Here is a 15,564-nt window from a genome sequence, read left to right on the forward strand (position 1 = left end):
ACATCAATGCATCGCTTATTTGCAGCCCTGACTGTCACCGCTGCCGAATGTGACCAGAAAAGAGCCAGGCCCCCACTGAGACCCTCGCTGCTGACAGCAAAACAACCAAAATAACCCAGAGACCACATAAAGTTTTTGACTCTCGAATCCCTCATCTTTGTCTCCGAAAGAAAGATGAGGGAGGGTCGGTAGAGCTTCACAAGCCAGCAAAGCTCGCCAACTGTCGAGTCCGACCCCAGATCTAGACAGTTCCAGCAGATGATACTCACTGCGTTTGGCGGGGCTGCCTCGCAGCCTCCATCGGATCCGCCGATTGAGGGTCTGATGTACGGTGTTTCTTATTGGACTCCTTGTCAGTCACCTGCTCCACATCAGAAACGACAGGTATATGATCCGTAGACAGGACCAGAGCAAGGGCGTTGGGATCAGCTGGAACATGATCTTGGGCCGAAGCCGCTGGGAGTGATTTAGCTGATTTCCTCTTCTGCCCCGAAGATCCATTCTTCTCTTGACCACCCGAGAACAGCTCCCTGCCGGTGGCACTTGACCTCCCCCTCCCTCGCCCACGGGAGGAGGGAGCCCGACCACGGCCCCGTCCAGCATGTTTGTGAGGAGAGGAGACTTCATCATCCACTGCATCAGAGGCCCGGGCCACCCCCGGCGCAGCACGCCCTGAAAAGGCCGAGCGGGAGCCGCTCGATTTGTCCGCCGTCCCGACAGTGGAAGAGGCAGACGAAGATCTCGAACCAGCAGACTTTCTGTGCCCCTCATATGGTACGCAGAGCTTCTCCGCAGCATATGGTAAATCTCCATTCTCGTCTCCCAGGCCCGGGTTTGGGCATAGGACCGAAGAGTGACCCAAAATCCCACACGAGAAGCAGTGAAAGGGCAGCCTCTCGTACATCACAAAATAGGTATCTGTAGACTGGAGTGATACGTCTCCAACGTATCTACTTTTCCAAACACTTTTGCCCTTTTTTGGCCTCTAACTTGCATGATTGAATGGAACTAACCCGGACTGACGCTGTTTTCAGCAGAATTACCATGGTGTTATTTATGTGCAGGAGCAAACGTTCTCGGAATGACCTGAAACTTCACGGAGACACTTTTCAGAAAATAAGAAAAATGCGTGCCAAAGATGAAGGCCAGGGGGCCCACCGTCTTGCCACGAGGGTGGGGGGTGCGCCCCCCTACCTCGTGGGCCCCCTGTTGCCTCTCGACTCCAACTCCACCTCCATATATTGAGTTTTGATGAGAAAAAAATCAGAGAGAAGAAATCATCGCGTTTTACGATACGGAGCCGCCGCCAAGCCCTAAAACCTCTCGGGAGGGCTGATATGGAGTCCGTTCGGGGCTCCGGAGAGGGGAATCCGTCGCCATCGTCATCATCAACCATCCTCCATCACCAATTTCATGATGCTCATCGCCGGGCGTGAGTAATTCCATCGTAGGCTTGCTGGACGGTGATGGGTTGGATGGGATCTATCATGTAATCAAGTTAGTTTTGTTAGGGTTTGATCCCTAGTGTCCACTATGTTCTGAGATTGATGTTGCTATGACTTTGCTATGCTTAATGCTTCTCACTAGGGCCCGAGTGCCATGATTTCAGATCTGAACCTATTATGTTTTCATCAATATATGAGTGTTCTTGATCCTATCTTGCAAATCTATAGTCACCTATTATGTGTTATGATCCGTTAACCCCGAAGTGACAATAATCGGGATACTTACCGGTGATGGCCGTAGTTTGAGGAGTTCATGTATTCACTATGTGTTAATGCTTTGTTCCGGTTCTCTATTAAAAGGAGGCCTTAATATCCCTTAGTTTCCGTAAGGACCCCGCTGCCACGGGAGGGTAGGACAAAAGATGTCATGCAAGTTCTTTTCCATAAGCACGTATGACTATATTCGGAATACATGCCTACATTATATCAATGAACTGGAGCTAGTTCTGTGTCACCCTAGGTTATGACTGTTACATGATGAACCGCATCCGGCATATTTCTCCATCACCGATCCATTGCCTACGAGCTTTCCATATATTGTGCTTCGCTTATTTACTTTCCCGTTGCTATTGCTATCATCACTATAAAATACCAAAAACATTACTTTTACTAATGTTACCTTTTGCTATCGTTACCACTACTATCATATTACCTTGCTACTAAACACTTTGATGCAGATATTAAGTTTCCAGGTGTGGTTGAATTGACAACTCAGCTGCTAATACTTGAGAATATTCTTTGGCTCCCCTTGTGTCGAATCAATAAATTTGGGTTGAATACTCTATCCTCGAAAACTATTGCGACCCCCTATACTTGTGGGTTATCAAGATCATTTTCTGGCGCCGTTGCCGGGGAGCATAGCTCTATTCTTTGAGTCACTTGGGATATATATCTTCTTATCATTATGAAGAACTTGAGAGATCCAAAAACCAAGATCTATCCCTCAACTACGAGGGGAGGTAAGGAACTGCCATCTAGCTCTGCACTTGATTCACCTTCTGTTTTGAGTAAGCTTGCGACACCTACACCTGCTTCTGCTATTCGTTCTAATATGTCGCATGTTATTGATGATGCCACTTCTGCTATGCATGATACTTATGATGAAACTACCTCTATGCCTGATACTACTATGCCACTTAGTGATTTTCTTGATGAACAACTTGCTAGGGCTAGAGAAATTGAAAATATTGAATCTGATGATACTGATGAAAGTGATGATGAAGATGAAGGAAATATGCCTTAGAGGCAATAATAAAGTTATTATTTATTTCCTTATATCATGATAAATGTTTATTATTCATGCTAGAATTGTATTAACCGGAAACATAATACATGTGTGAATACATAGACAAACAGAGAATGATATGATTAGGAGAATAATACTAGTATGCCTGTACTTGACTAGCTCATTGATCGAAGATGGTTATGTTTCCTAACCATAGACATGAGTTGTCATTTGATTAACGGGATCACATCATTAGGAGAATGATATGATTGACTTGACCCATTCCGTTAGCTTAGCACTTGATCGTTTAGTTTGTTGCTATTGCTTTCTTCATAACTTATACATGTTCCTATGACTATGAGATTATGCAACTCCCGTTTACCGGAGGAACACTTTGCGTGCTACCAAACGTCACAACGTAACTGGGTGATTATAAAGGTGCTCTTTAGGTGTCTCCAAAGGTACTTGTTGGGTTGGCGTATTTTGAGATTAGGATTTGTCACTCCGATTGTCGAGAGGTATCTCTGGGCCCTCTCGGTAATGCACATCACTTAAGCCTTGCAAGCATTGCAACTAAATGAGTTAGTTGCGGAATGATGTATCATGGAATGAGTAAAGAGACTTGCCGGTAACGAGATTGAACTAGGTATTGAGATACCGTCGATCGAATCTCGGGCAAGTAACATACCGATGACAAAGGGAACAACGTATGTTGTTATGCGGTCTGACCGATAAAGATCTTCGTAGAATATGTGGGAGCCAATATGAGCATCCAGGTTCCGCTATTGGTTATTGACCGGAGACATGTCTCGGTCATGTCTACATAGTTCTCGAACCCATAGGGTCCGCACGCTTAACGTTTCGATGTCGGTTATATTATGAGTTTATGATTTTTGATGTACCGAAGGTTTTTCGGAGTCCCGGATGTGATCACGGACATGACGAGGAGTCTCGGAATGGTTGAGACATGAAGATTGATATATTGGACGACTATATTCGGACACCGGAATGGTTCCGGGGGTTATAGGATATATACCGAAGTACCGGGGGGTTACCGGAACCCCCCGGGGGTTATTGGGCCTTATGGGCCCAAAGTAGTGGAAGAGAAGAGGCAGCAGGAGGTGGCGCGCAGCCCCGCTTGCCCCAATCCGAATTGGGAAAGGGAAGGGGGCGCGGCCCCCCTTCTCCTTCCTTCTCTCCACCTCCTCCTTCCCCCTTCTCCTAGTTGGAATAGGAAGGGGGGGCAAAACCTACTTGGAGTAGGATTGCCCCCCTTGGGCGCGCCTCCTCCTCTTGGCTGGCCCCCTCCTCCTCCACTCCTTTATATACGTGGCCAGGGGGCACCCCATAGACACAACAATTGATCTCTAGATCTCTTAGCCGTGTGCGATGCCCCCTTCCACCATAATCCACCTCGATCATATCGTAGCGGTGCCTAGGCAAAGCCCTGCGATGGTAGAACATCATCATCGTCACCACGCCGTCGTGCTGACGGAACTCTCCCGTGAAGCTCTACTGGATTGGAGTTCGCGGGACGTCATCGAGCTGAACGTGTGCTGAAACTCGGAGGTGCCGTGCGTTCAGTACTTGGATCGATCGGATCGTGAATACGTACGACTACATCAACCGCGTTGTGCTAACGCTTCCGCTTTCGGTCTACGAGGGTACGTAGACAACACTCTCCCCTCTCGTTGCTATGCATCACCATGATCTTGCGTGTGCGTAGGAATTTTTTTGAAATTACTACGTTCCCCAACAAGTGGTATCAGAGCCAGGTTTTATGCGTTGATCTTATATATGCACGAGTAGAACACAAGTGAGTTGTGGGCAATATAAGTCATACTGCTTACCAGCATGTCATACTTTGGTTCGGCGGTTGCTAGATATATCATAGGCAGTTCCCAAACAGAAAATTAAGTCTATTTCTTTTCCCACCATACTTTCACTTTTCATGGCTAACCGTATACACGGGTGCCTTCCATACCAACACTTTCCAAGGAACTTATTATTTGACAGCATAAAGTAAATTAATTTTTCATTTCGGGACTGGGCATCCCTAATACCTTTTCCATACTCTCGTGCAATGACAAGTGAATAAACACTCATGTTGAAAATAACATACCTAGCATAGAAATATATCAGCCCCCCTACCGTTTAATGAGTGGTACGAGCACACAAAAGAGAAATTTATTTTGAAAATTAGAGATGGCACATAAAATTTGCTTAGAACGGCAAAAGAATACCGCATATAGGTACATATAGTGGACTCATGTGGCAAAACTGGTTTAAAGGATTTTGGATGCACAAGTAGTGATCATACTTGGTGCAAATGAAGGCTACCAAAAGATTGAGAAGCATCCAACCAAGAAACGAAAAGTTTCATAAGCGAGCATTAAGCATAAATAACACCGAATAATGCACCACAAGTAGGATATAATTTCATTGCATAACTATTGACTTTCGTGCTTGCATAGGGAATCACACCTTAACACCAATATTCTTACTAAAGTATAATTACTCATCAACATGACTCACATATCACTATCATCATATCTCAAAACTATTACAAAGAATCAAGTTTATTTTGTCCAATGATCTTCATGAAAGTTTTTATTATATCCTCCTTGGATATCTATCACTTTGGGACTAGTTTCATATGTTGCTTTTAATAAGCTCAAACAAATATAAGTGAAGAACATGAGCATCATATTTCTTTCTGTCAAAATAATTTAAGTGAAGTAAGAGAGAATTTCTAAAAAAACTAACTCTCAAACAAATCTAAGTGAAGCATGAGAGTATTTCTTCAAAAATATTAAAGCACACCGTGCTCAAAAAGATATAAGTGAAGCACTAGAGCAATTCCATAGCTCATAATGATTTAAGTGAAACATAGAGAGCAATTCTAACAAGTCATAGCATAATTTTGGCTCTCTCAAATAGGTGTGTCCAACAAGGATTCATGACTTAAAATAAAAATCAAAACAAGCTAAGACTCATATCATACAAGACGCTCCAAGCAAAACTCATAGTATGTGATGAATAAAAATATAGCTCTGAGTAAAATACCGATGGTTGTTAGAAGAAACAGGGGATGCCACTCGGGGGCATCCCCAAGCTTAGTTGCTTGATACTTCTTTAATATTATCTTGGGGTGCCTCGGTCATCCCCAAGCTTAGCCTTTTGCTAATCCTTATTCCTTCATCCATCGTGATCTCACCCAAAACTTGAAAACTTCAATCACACAAAACTCAACAAAATTTTTGTGAGATCCGTTAGTACAAAAAAGCAAATAACTACTTTAAGTACTGTTGCAAACCCATTCATATTTTATATTTGCATTATATCTACTGAATCCCAACTTTTTCTATGGAAAAAACTCTTCAAAACAAGCACACAACGCAAAGAAAACAGAGTCTGTCAAAAACAGAACAGTCTGTGTCAATCTGAATATTTCGCATACTTCTGTAACTCCAATTTTTTTGAGAAATTAGGACAACGTGAGCAATTTGTATAATAATCTTCTGCAAATACAATCAGTATTTTATCACACTTCTATTAAAAATTAATATTATTTTTGTGAGTGCAAAAGTTTCTGTTTTTCAGCAAGGTCAAATCAACTATCACCCAACATGATCCTAAAGTCTTTCCTTGGCACAAACACTAATTAAAACACAAAAAAACATAATCATAACAGTAGCCCAATTGTGCAAACACTCAAGACCAGAAAGAAAAAGACAAAAATAAATTTTATTCATTGGGTTGCCACCCAACGATCGCTATCGTTTTATGTCCCTAGCTGGGCATAAAGTAAAGATCTAAGTGTTGTCATCTTTGTTTTCCAACTCTTCAATCAAATCCTTGGTATTCTTCAAAGATTTAGCATATAAATTTTCAACAACAATACTTTTAGGAACGAGTTTGAGAAAGTCATTGTTGCCGGTAGGGTCCCTTACCATTTTGATAAAATCGAGGTGAACAATAATCATCTTAAGATCTCCTTTATTATTACTAGAAGTTGCACCCTTGTTCTTAGTAACTTGAGTAATCTTGCCAACTTTTATGGAGTTTTTTCAATAGTTTTAGCGGAATCAAAGGCTGTGCTTAAATTACTAAAGATTTCTTCCAGTTTATCAATCTGAGACGGGCTTTCTTCAATTCTTTCATTAATTATGACCCCCTTTCTTTTAACAACTTAAAAACTTCTTCCGCTTTTGACCCAAATTTAGTAGCAAAATTATGCATCTTTTTATCTAAGTTTTCAAAATGTTCTTCGGTAAGCATTTTCTTTTCAATAGCATCTAGTCTTTCCATAACATGCTTGAGAGTCAAAGTTGTTTCATTAATCATAAGCGGTGGTGAACCCACTAAATTTCCCATAGCATTAAAAGCATCAAGAGAGGGACACATCAAGAAATTTCCACCGGTAATCGTATCAAGGACGAATCTATACCAAGTGGTGATGCCCACATAAAAACAACGAAGAAGAACAACAGTAGATTGCTTACGGATAGATCTATTATGAGCATTGCAAATCCTATACCAAGCATCTTTTAAATTCTCCCCTCCCCTTTGTTTAAAGTTAAGAACCTCGTTTTCGGGAGTGCACACAATAGAGGAAGAACTATCCATAATGGCAAAAAGTGGTTAACAAGATTGCACAAAAAAATAGACCTGACAAGAAAAAGTGACTAAAAAAGAGGGCTAATAAAATGGCAAATTTTTGTGAAGTGGGGGAGAGGAAAACGAGAGGCAAATGGCGAATAATGTAAATTGCAAGGAGATGAGATTTGTGATTAGGAACCTGGTAGATGTTGTTGATGTCTCCCCGACAATGGCGCCAGAATTTCCTTTTGATGTGGCTTGAACTACGTCGGTATTTCCCCAAAGAGGAAGGGATGATGCAGCACAGCTACGGTAGGTATTTCCCTCAGTGATGAGACCAAGGTTATCGAACTAGTAGGAGAACCACGCAACACTACATGAACGACACCTGCACACAAATAACAAATACTCACAATCCGACGTATTAAAGGGGTTGTCAATCCCTTTCGGGTAACGGCGCCAGAAATTGGCAAGTAGACAGGATAAAAATTGCGATAGATTGATAGATGTAAATAAAATAAAATAAAATTCAGCGAGCTATTTTTGGGTTTTTTGATAATATAGATCTGAAAATAAAAGCAAATAAAAATAGATCGCGAAGGCAAATATAATAAAGAACAGACCCAGGGGCCGTAGATTTCACTAGTGGCTTCTCTCGAGAAAAATAGCATACGGTGGGTAAACAAATTACTATTGGGCAATTGATAGAACTTCAAATTATCATGACGATATCCAGGCAATGATCATTATATAGGCATCACGTCTAAGATTAGTAGACCGACTCCTGCCTGCATCTACTACTATTACTCCACACATCGATAAGGTAATTCGTAACAGGTAACAAGTAACAAAAGTAAACAAGGTGCAGAAAGGTGGCCCAATCCTTTTTGTAGCAAAGGATAAGCCTGGAAAAACTCTTATATAAAGGAAAGCGCTCCTGAGGACACATGGGAATTATCGTCAAGCTAGTTTTCATCATGCTCATATGATTCACGTTTGTTACTTTGATAATTTGATATGTGGGTGGGCCGGTGCTTGGGTACTGCCCTTCCTTGGACAAGCATCCCACTTATGATTAACCCCCCTCGCAAGCATCCGCAACTACGAAAGAAGAATTAGGGTAACCCTAACCATAGCATGAAACATATGGATCCAAATCAGCCCCTTACGAAGCAACGCATAAACTAGGGTTTAAGCTTCTGTCACTCTAGCAACCCATCACCTACTTATTACTTCCCAATGCCTTCCCCTAGGCCCAAACAATGGTGAAGTGTCATGTAGTCGACGTTCATATAACACCACTAGAGGAAAGACAACATACATCTCATCAAAATATTGAACGAATACCAAATTCACATGACTACTTATAACAAGACTTCTCTCATGTCCTCAGGAACAAACGTAACTACTCACAAATCATATTCATGTTCATAATCAGAGGGGTATTAATGTGCATAAAGTATCTGAACATATAATCTCCCACCGAATAAACCAACTAGCATCAACTACAAGGAGTAATGAACACTACTAGCAACCCACAGGTACCAATCTGAGGTTTTGAGACAAAGATCAGATACAAGAGATGAACTAGGGTTTGAGAGGAGATGGTGCTGGTGAAGATGTTGATGGAGATTGACCCCCTCCCGATGAGAGGACCGATGGTGATGACAATGGTGACGATTTCCCCCTCTCGGAGGGATGTTTCCCTGGTAGAACAGCTCCGCCGGAGCCCTAGATTGGTTCCGCCAAGGTTCCGCCTTGAGACGGCGGCGCTTCGTCCCAAAAGTTTCCTTCTAATTTTTTCCAGGGCAAAAGACACCTTATACCAGGAGATGGGAATCGGGGGGCTTCTAGGTGGCCCACGAGGCAGGGGGTGCGCCCAGGGGGGTAGGGCGCGCCCTCCACCCTCGTGGACAGTGGGTGGCCCCCCTCTGGTGCTTCCTTCGCCCAATATTTTTTATATATTCCAAAACTGACTTTCATGGAGTTTGAGGACTTTTGGAGTTGTGTAGAATAGGTCTCTAATATTTGCTCCTTTTCCAACCCAGAATTCCAGCTGCCGGCATTCTCCCTCTTCATGTAAACCTTGTAAAATAAGAGAGAAAATGCATAAGTATTGTGACATAATGTGTAATAACAGCCCATAATGCAATAAATACCGATATAAAAGCATGATGCAAAATGGACGTATCAACTCCCCCAAGCTCAAACCTCGCTTGTCCTCAAGCGGAAGTCTATATCGAAAAAATATGTCGACATGTTTAGAGATAGAGGTGTCGATAAAATAAAATACGAACATGAGGGCATCATGATCATTCTTAGAATAGCAATATATATATAATATAGTCATATGATTTCTTATGCTAAAGTAAGAATCTATTCACAATGTCAAGTATGAATCAGAAACTTCACTGAAAAACTAGCAAACTATAATCTCAGTCATTGAAAGCAATTGCAATTTATCATAACATCGGAAAGAGTCAATATAAGAGCTTTTCAGTAAGTCCACATACTCAAATATCATTTAGTATTTCACAATTGCTAACACTCATGCAATACTTATGGGTATGAAGTTTTAACCGGACACAAAGAAAGATAGGGGCTTATAGTTTTGCCTCCCAACCTTTTACCTCAAGGGTAACGTCAACAATAATGCTTTATGAAACCCACATCCAATTATATATATATTAGGATCTTTCCAACACATAGTGCTTGCCAAAGGATAAAGTGTAAAAAAGGAATGGTGAAGATCACCATGACTTTTGTATAAGGTATAAGACAAAAATAAAAGATAGGCTCTTCGTAGAGGGAAGCAGAGATTGTCATGTGCTTTTATGGTTGGATGCACAAAATCTTAATGCAAAAGAACGTCACTTTATATTGCCACTTGTGATAGGGACCTTTATTATGTAGTCTGTCACTTTTATTTCTTCCATATCACAAGCTCGTATAAAAGCTTATTTTCTCCACACTAATAGATCATACATATTTAGAGAGAAATTTTTATTGCTTGCAACAATGACAACTTACTTGAAGGATCTTACTCAATCCATAGGTAGATATGGTGGACTCTCATGGCAAAACTGGGTTTAAGGATATTTGGAAGCACAAGTAGTATCTCTACTTGGTGCAAATAATTTGGCTAGCATAAGGGGGAAAGGCAAGCTCAACATGTTGGATGATCCATGACAATATAATTTATTTTGGATATAAGAAAACATAACCCATTACGTTGTCTTCCTTGTCCAACATCAACTTTTTAGCATGTCATATTTTAATGAGTGCGCACAATCATAAAAGATGTCCAAGATAGTATATTTATATGTGAAAACCTCTCTTTCTTTATTAATTCCTATTAATTGCAATGATGACCAAAACTATGTTTGTTAACTCCCAACAACTTTTATTCATCATACTATTTATATGTGAAGTCATTACTCTCCATAAGATCAATATGATCTCTTTATTTCTTTTTATTCTTTCTTTTTTTCTTTTTTTCCCTCAAGATCATAGCCAGATAACCAAGCCCTCGACTCAAGACTAATCTTTATTATATATAGCTCACGGACTTGATTACATAGATAAGGATCAACACAAAAACTCAAATCTAGAACATACTAAACTTTATTCTACTAGATTAAGATATAGCCAAAAGGATCAAACTAAGAAAAATGGTAAAGATAGAAGTGTGATGGTGATACGATACTGGGGCACCTCCCCCAAGCTTGGCAGTTGCCAAGGGGAGTGCCCATACCCATGTATTTATGTCTCTTTCCTGGGAGGTGGTGATGATGGAGTTGTTGATGATGTAGGATTCTTCCTTAATCTGTGCTCGAGGATAGAATTTTGCTCCCTTAGGTCATCAATCTCCTGCTTAAGGCTTAATATCTTTTTGGGTAGTTTCTGTTTGTTCTCCTGCAAGAGGCGAAAAGGGATAAACTCAATCTTAGGTTTCTTTGCTCTATCTGGGAAGCTTGACTTTTTGAACTCCACATGCATGTCCCCAGGTTGAGGTAATGGGACTTCATCTTCATCCGAGCTCGTCTCCTCCTTTCCCCTAGGTTCATAGTCTTGTTCTTCCTCCATGGTCCAACCACAATGCTCCAAGTCCTCGTAAACCTTAGGGTTTGCAAAGTAATCAACCACATAGCTTTCTCCCTTCGAATCCCGGGACGACATATTGCTCTAATCTGCGGTAGAAACAACTCAAAACAAAAAATAGAGGATTGTGTCGTGGTACGGTAGTCAAAACCTTCGGGAGATTATATAATGAATTTTTGCCGACCAAAAGAAGTATCGTGCAAGAAAAGGGAGTCTAGAGGGCACACGAGGTGCCCACAAGGTAGGGGGCGTGCCCAGGGGGGTAGGGCGCACCCTTGATATGTCTCCAATGTATGTACTTTTCCAAACACTTTTGCCCTTGTTTTGGACTCTAACTTGCATGATTTGAATGGAACTAACACGGACTGACATTGTTTTCAGCAGAATTGCCATGGTGTTATTCTTGTGCAGAAATAAAAGTTCTTGGAATGACCTGAAAATCAACAGAGAATATTTTTGGAATATATAAAAATACCGGCAAAAGAATCAAGGCCAGGGGGCCCACACCCTGTCCACGAGGGTGGGGGGCGCGCCTACCCCCTGGGCGCGCCCCCTGCCACGTGGGCCCCCTGGTGCTCCACCGACCTCAAATCCAACTCCATATATTCATGTTTGGGGAGAAAAAAAATAAGAGAGAAGGATTCATCAGTTTTTACGATACGGAGCCACTGCCAAGCCCTAATCTCTCTCGGGAGGGCTGATCTGGAGTCCGTTCGGGGCTCCGGAGAGGGGAATCCGTCGCCATCGTCATCATCAACCTTCCTCCATCACCAATTTAATGATGCTCACTGCCGTGTGTGAGTAATTCCATTGTAGGCTTGTTGGACGGTGATGGGTTGGATGAGATTTATCATGTAATCGAGTTAGTTTTGTTAGGATTTGATCCCTAGTATCCATTATGTTCTGAGATTGATGTTGCTATGACTTTGCTATGCTTAATGCTTGTCATTAGGGCCCGAGTGCCATGATTTCAATCTGAACCTATTATGTTTTCATGAATATATGTGAGTTCTTGATCCATCTTGCAAGTCTGTAGTCACCTATTATGTGTTATGATCAGTTAACCTCGAAGTAACAATAATCAGTATACTTACCGGTGATACCGTAGTTTGAGGAGTTCATGTATTCACTAAGTGTTAATGCTTTGGTCTGGTACTATATTAAAAGGAGGCCTTAATATCCCTTAGTTTCCAATAGGACCCCACTGCCACGGGAGGGTAGGACAAAAAATGTCATGCAAGTTCTTTTCCATAAGCACGTATGACTATATTCGGAATACATGCCTACATTATATTGATAAACTGGAGCTAGTTCTGTGTCACCCTATGTTATAACCGTTGCATGAGGAATCACATTCGACATAATTATCCATCACTGATCCATTGCCTACGAGCTTTTCACATATTGTTCTTCGCTTATTTACTTTTCCGTTGCTACTGTTACAATCACTATACAACCAAAATTGCTACCGTTACTTTTGCCACCGTTACCACTACTATCATATTACTTTGCTGCAGATACTAAGTTTCCAGGTGTGGTTGAATTGAAAACTCAGCTGCTAATACTTGAGAATATTCTTTGGCTCCCCTTGTGTCAAATCAATACATTTGGGTTGAATACTCTACCCTCGAAAACGGTTGCGATCCCCTATACTTGTGGGTTATCAAGACTATTTTCTGGCGCCATTGCCAGGGAGCATAGCTCTATTCTTTGAGTCACTTGGGATTTATATTTGCTAATCACTATGAAGAACTTGAAAGATAAAAGAACCAAGATTTTTCCCTCAACTACGAGGGGAGGTAAGGAACTGCCATCTAGCTCTGCACTTGATCCACCTTCTGTTTTGAGTAAACTTGCGACACCTACACCTGCTATTCATTCTGATATGTCTCATGTTATTGATGATGCCACTTCTGCTTTGCATGATACTTATGATGAAACTACTTCTATGCTTGATAATACTGTGCCACTAGGTGAATTTCTTGATGAACACCTTGCTACGGTTAGAGAGAATGAAATTATTGAAACTGATAATATTGATGAAAGTGATGATGAAGATTCTCCTCCTAGATATGAATTGCCTGTTGTGCGTGAGGGTTATGTTATGGATGAAGAAACTGCTAGAGACTTCTTAGCTTGCAATGATAGATCTGATCTTAAGAAATTATTAGCTTAGCTTAAAGAAAAGTCTTTGAATACTAGAATGAAATATGACCCTGCTTTTGCTACCTCACCTATCTTTATTTCCGATAAGGATTATGATTTCTCTGTCGATCCTGAGTTAATTACTGTGGTTGAATCTAATCCTTTTTATGGCTATGAATCTGAAACTGTTGTGGCACATCTTACTAAATTAAATGATATAGCCACCCTGTTTACTCGTGATGAGAAAACTCGCTATTACTTTATCATTAAGTTGTTTCTATTCTCATTGAAGGGTGATGCTAAAACATGGTTTAATTCTCTTGATCCTAGTTGTGTGCATAATCCCCAGGATATGATTTATTACTTCTCTACTAAATATTTCCCCGCTCATAAGAAACAAGCTGCCTTAAGGGAAATATATAATTTTGTGCAAATTGAAGAAGAGAGTCTCCCACAAGCTTGGGGGAGGCTTCTCCAATTACTTAATGCTTTGCCTGATCATCCTCTCAAGGAAAATAAAATACTTGATATCTTTTATAATGGACTAATCGATGCTTTCGGAGACTACCTGGATAGTTGTGTTGGTTGTGTTTTCAGGGAAAGAACTGTTAATCAAGCTGAATTGCTATTGAATAATATGTTGAGTAATGAAAATGATTGGACACTTCCTGAACCAACTCCTAAGCGAACTCCGAAGAAAAGCGGTATTCTATTTCTCAGTCCTGAAGATATGCAAGAGGCAAAGAAATCTATGAAAGAAAAAGGTATTCAAGCTGAAGATGTTAAGAATTGATGTCTACTACACAACCTTCTTCTTGTAGACGTTGTTGGGCCTCCAAGTGCAGAGGTTTGTAGGACAGTAGCAAATTTCCCTCAAGTGGATGACCTAAGGTGTATCAATCCGTGGGAGGCGTAGGATGAAGATGGTCTCTCTCAAGCAACCCTGCAACCAAATAACAAAGAGTCTCTTGTGTCCCCAACACACCCAATACAATGGTAAATTGTATAGGTGTACTAGTTCGGCGAAGAGATGGTGATACAAGTGCAATATGGATGGTAGATATAGGTTTTTGTAATCTGAAAATATAAAAACAGCAAGGTAGCAAGTGGTAAAAGTGAGCGTAAACGGTATTGCAATGCTAGGAAACAAGGCCTAGGGTTCATACTTTCACTAGTGCAAGTTCTCTCAACAATAATAACATAATTGGATCATATAACTTTCCCTCAACATGCAACAAAGAGTCACTCCAAAGTCACTAATAGCGGAGAACAAACGAAGAGATTATTGTAGGGTATGAAACCACCTCAAAGTTATTCTTTCTGATCGATCTATTCAAGAGTTCGTACTAGAATGACACCTTAATACACAAATCAACCAAAACCCTAATGTCACCTAGATACTCCAATGTCACCTCAAGTATCCGTGGGTATGATTATACGATATGCATCACACAATCTGAGATTCATCTATTCAACCAACACAAAGAACTTCAAAGAGTGCCCCAAAGTTTCTACCGGAGAGTCAAGACGAAAACATGTGCCAACCCCTATGCATAAGTTCATGAGGACACGGAACTCGCAAGTTGATCACCAAAACATACATCAAGTGGATCACGTGATATCCCATTGTCACCACAGATAAGCACATGCGAGACATACATCAAGTGTTCTCAAATCCTTAAATACTCAATCCGATAAGATAACTTCAAAGGGAAAACTCAATTCATCACAAGAGAGTAGAGGGGGAGAAACATCATAAGATCCAACTATAATAGCAAAGCTCACGATACATCAAGATCGTGCCAAATCAAGAACATGAGAGAGAGAGAGATAAACACATAGCTACTGTTACATACCCTCAGCCCCGAGGGTGAACTACTCCTTCATCATCATGGAGAGCGCCGGGATGATGAAGATGGCCACAGAGAGGGATCCGCCCCTCCGGCAGGGTGCCGGAACGGGTCTAGACTGGTTTTCGGTGGCTAC

Source organism: Triticum urartu, chromosome 7 (assembly GCF_003073215.2).
Source record: "Triticum urartu cultivar G1812 chromosome 7, Tu2.1, whole genome shotgun sequence".
Taxonomy (NCBI): Eukaryota; Viridiplantae; Streptophyta; class Magnoliopsida; order Poales; family Poaceae; genus Triticum; species Triticum urartu.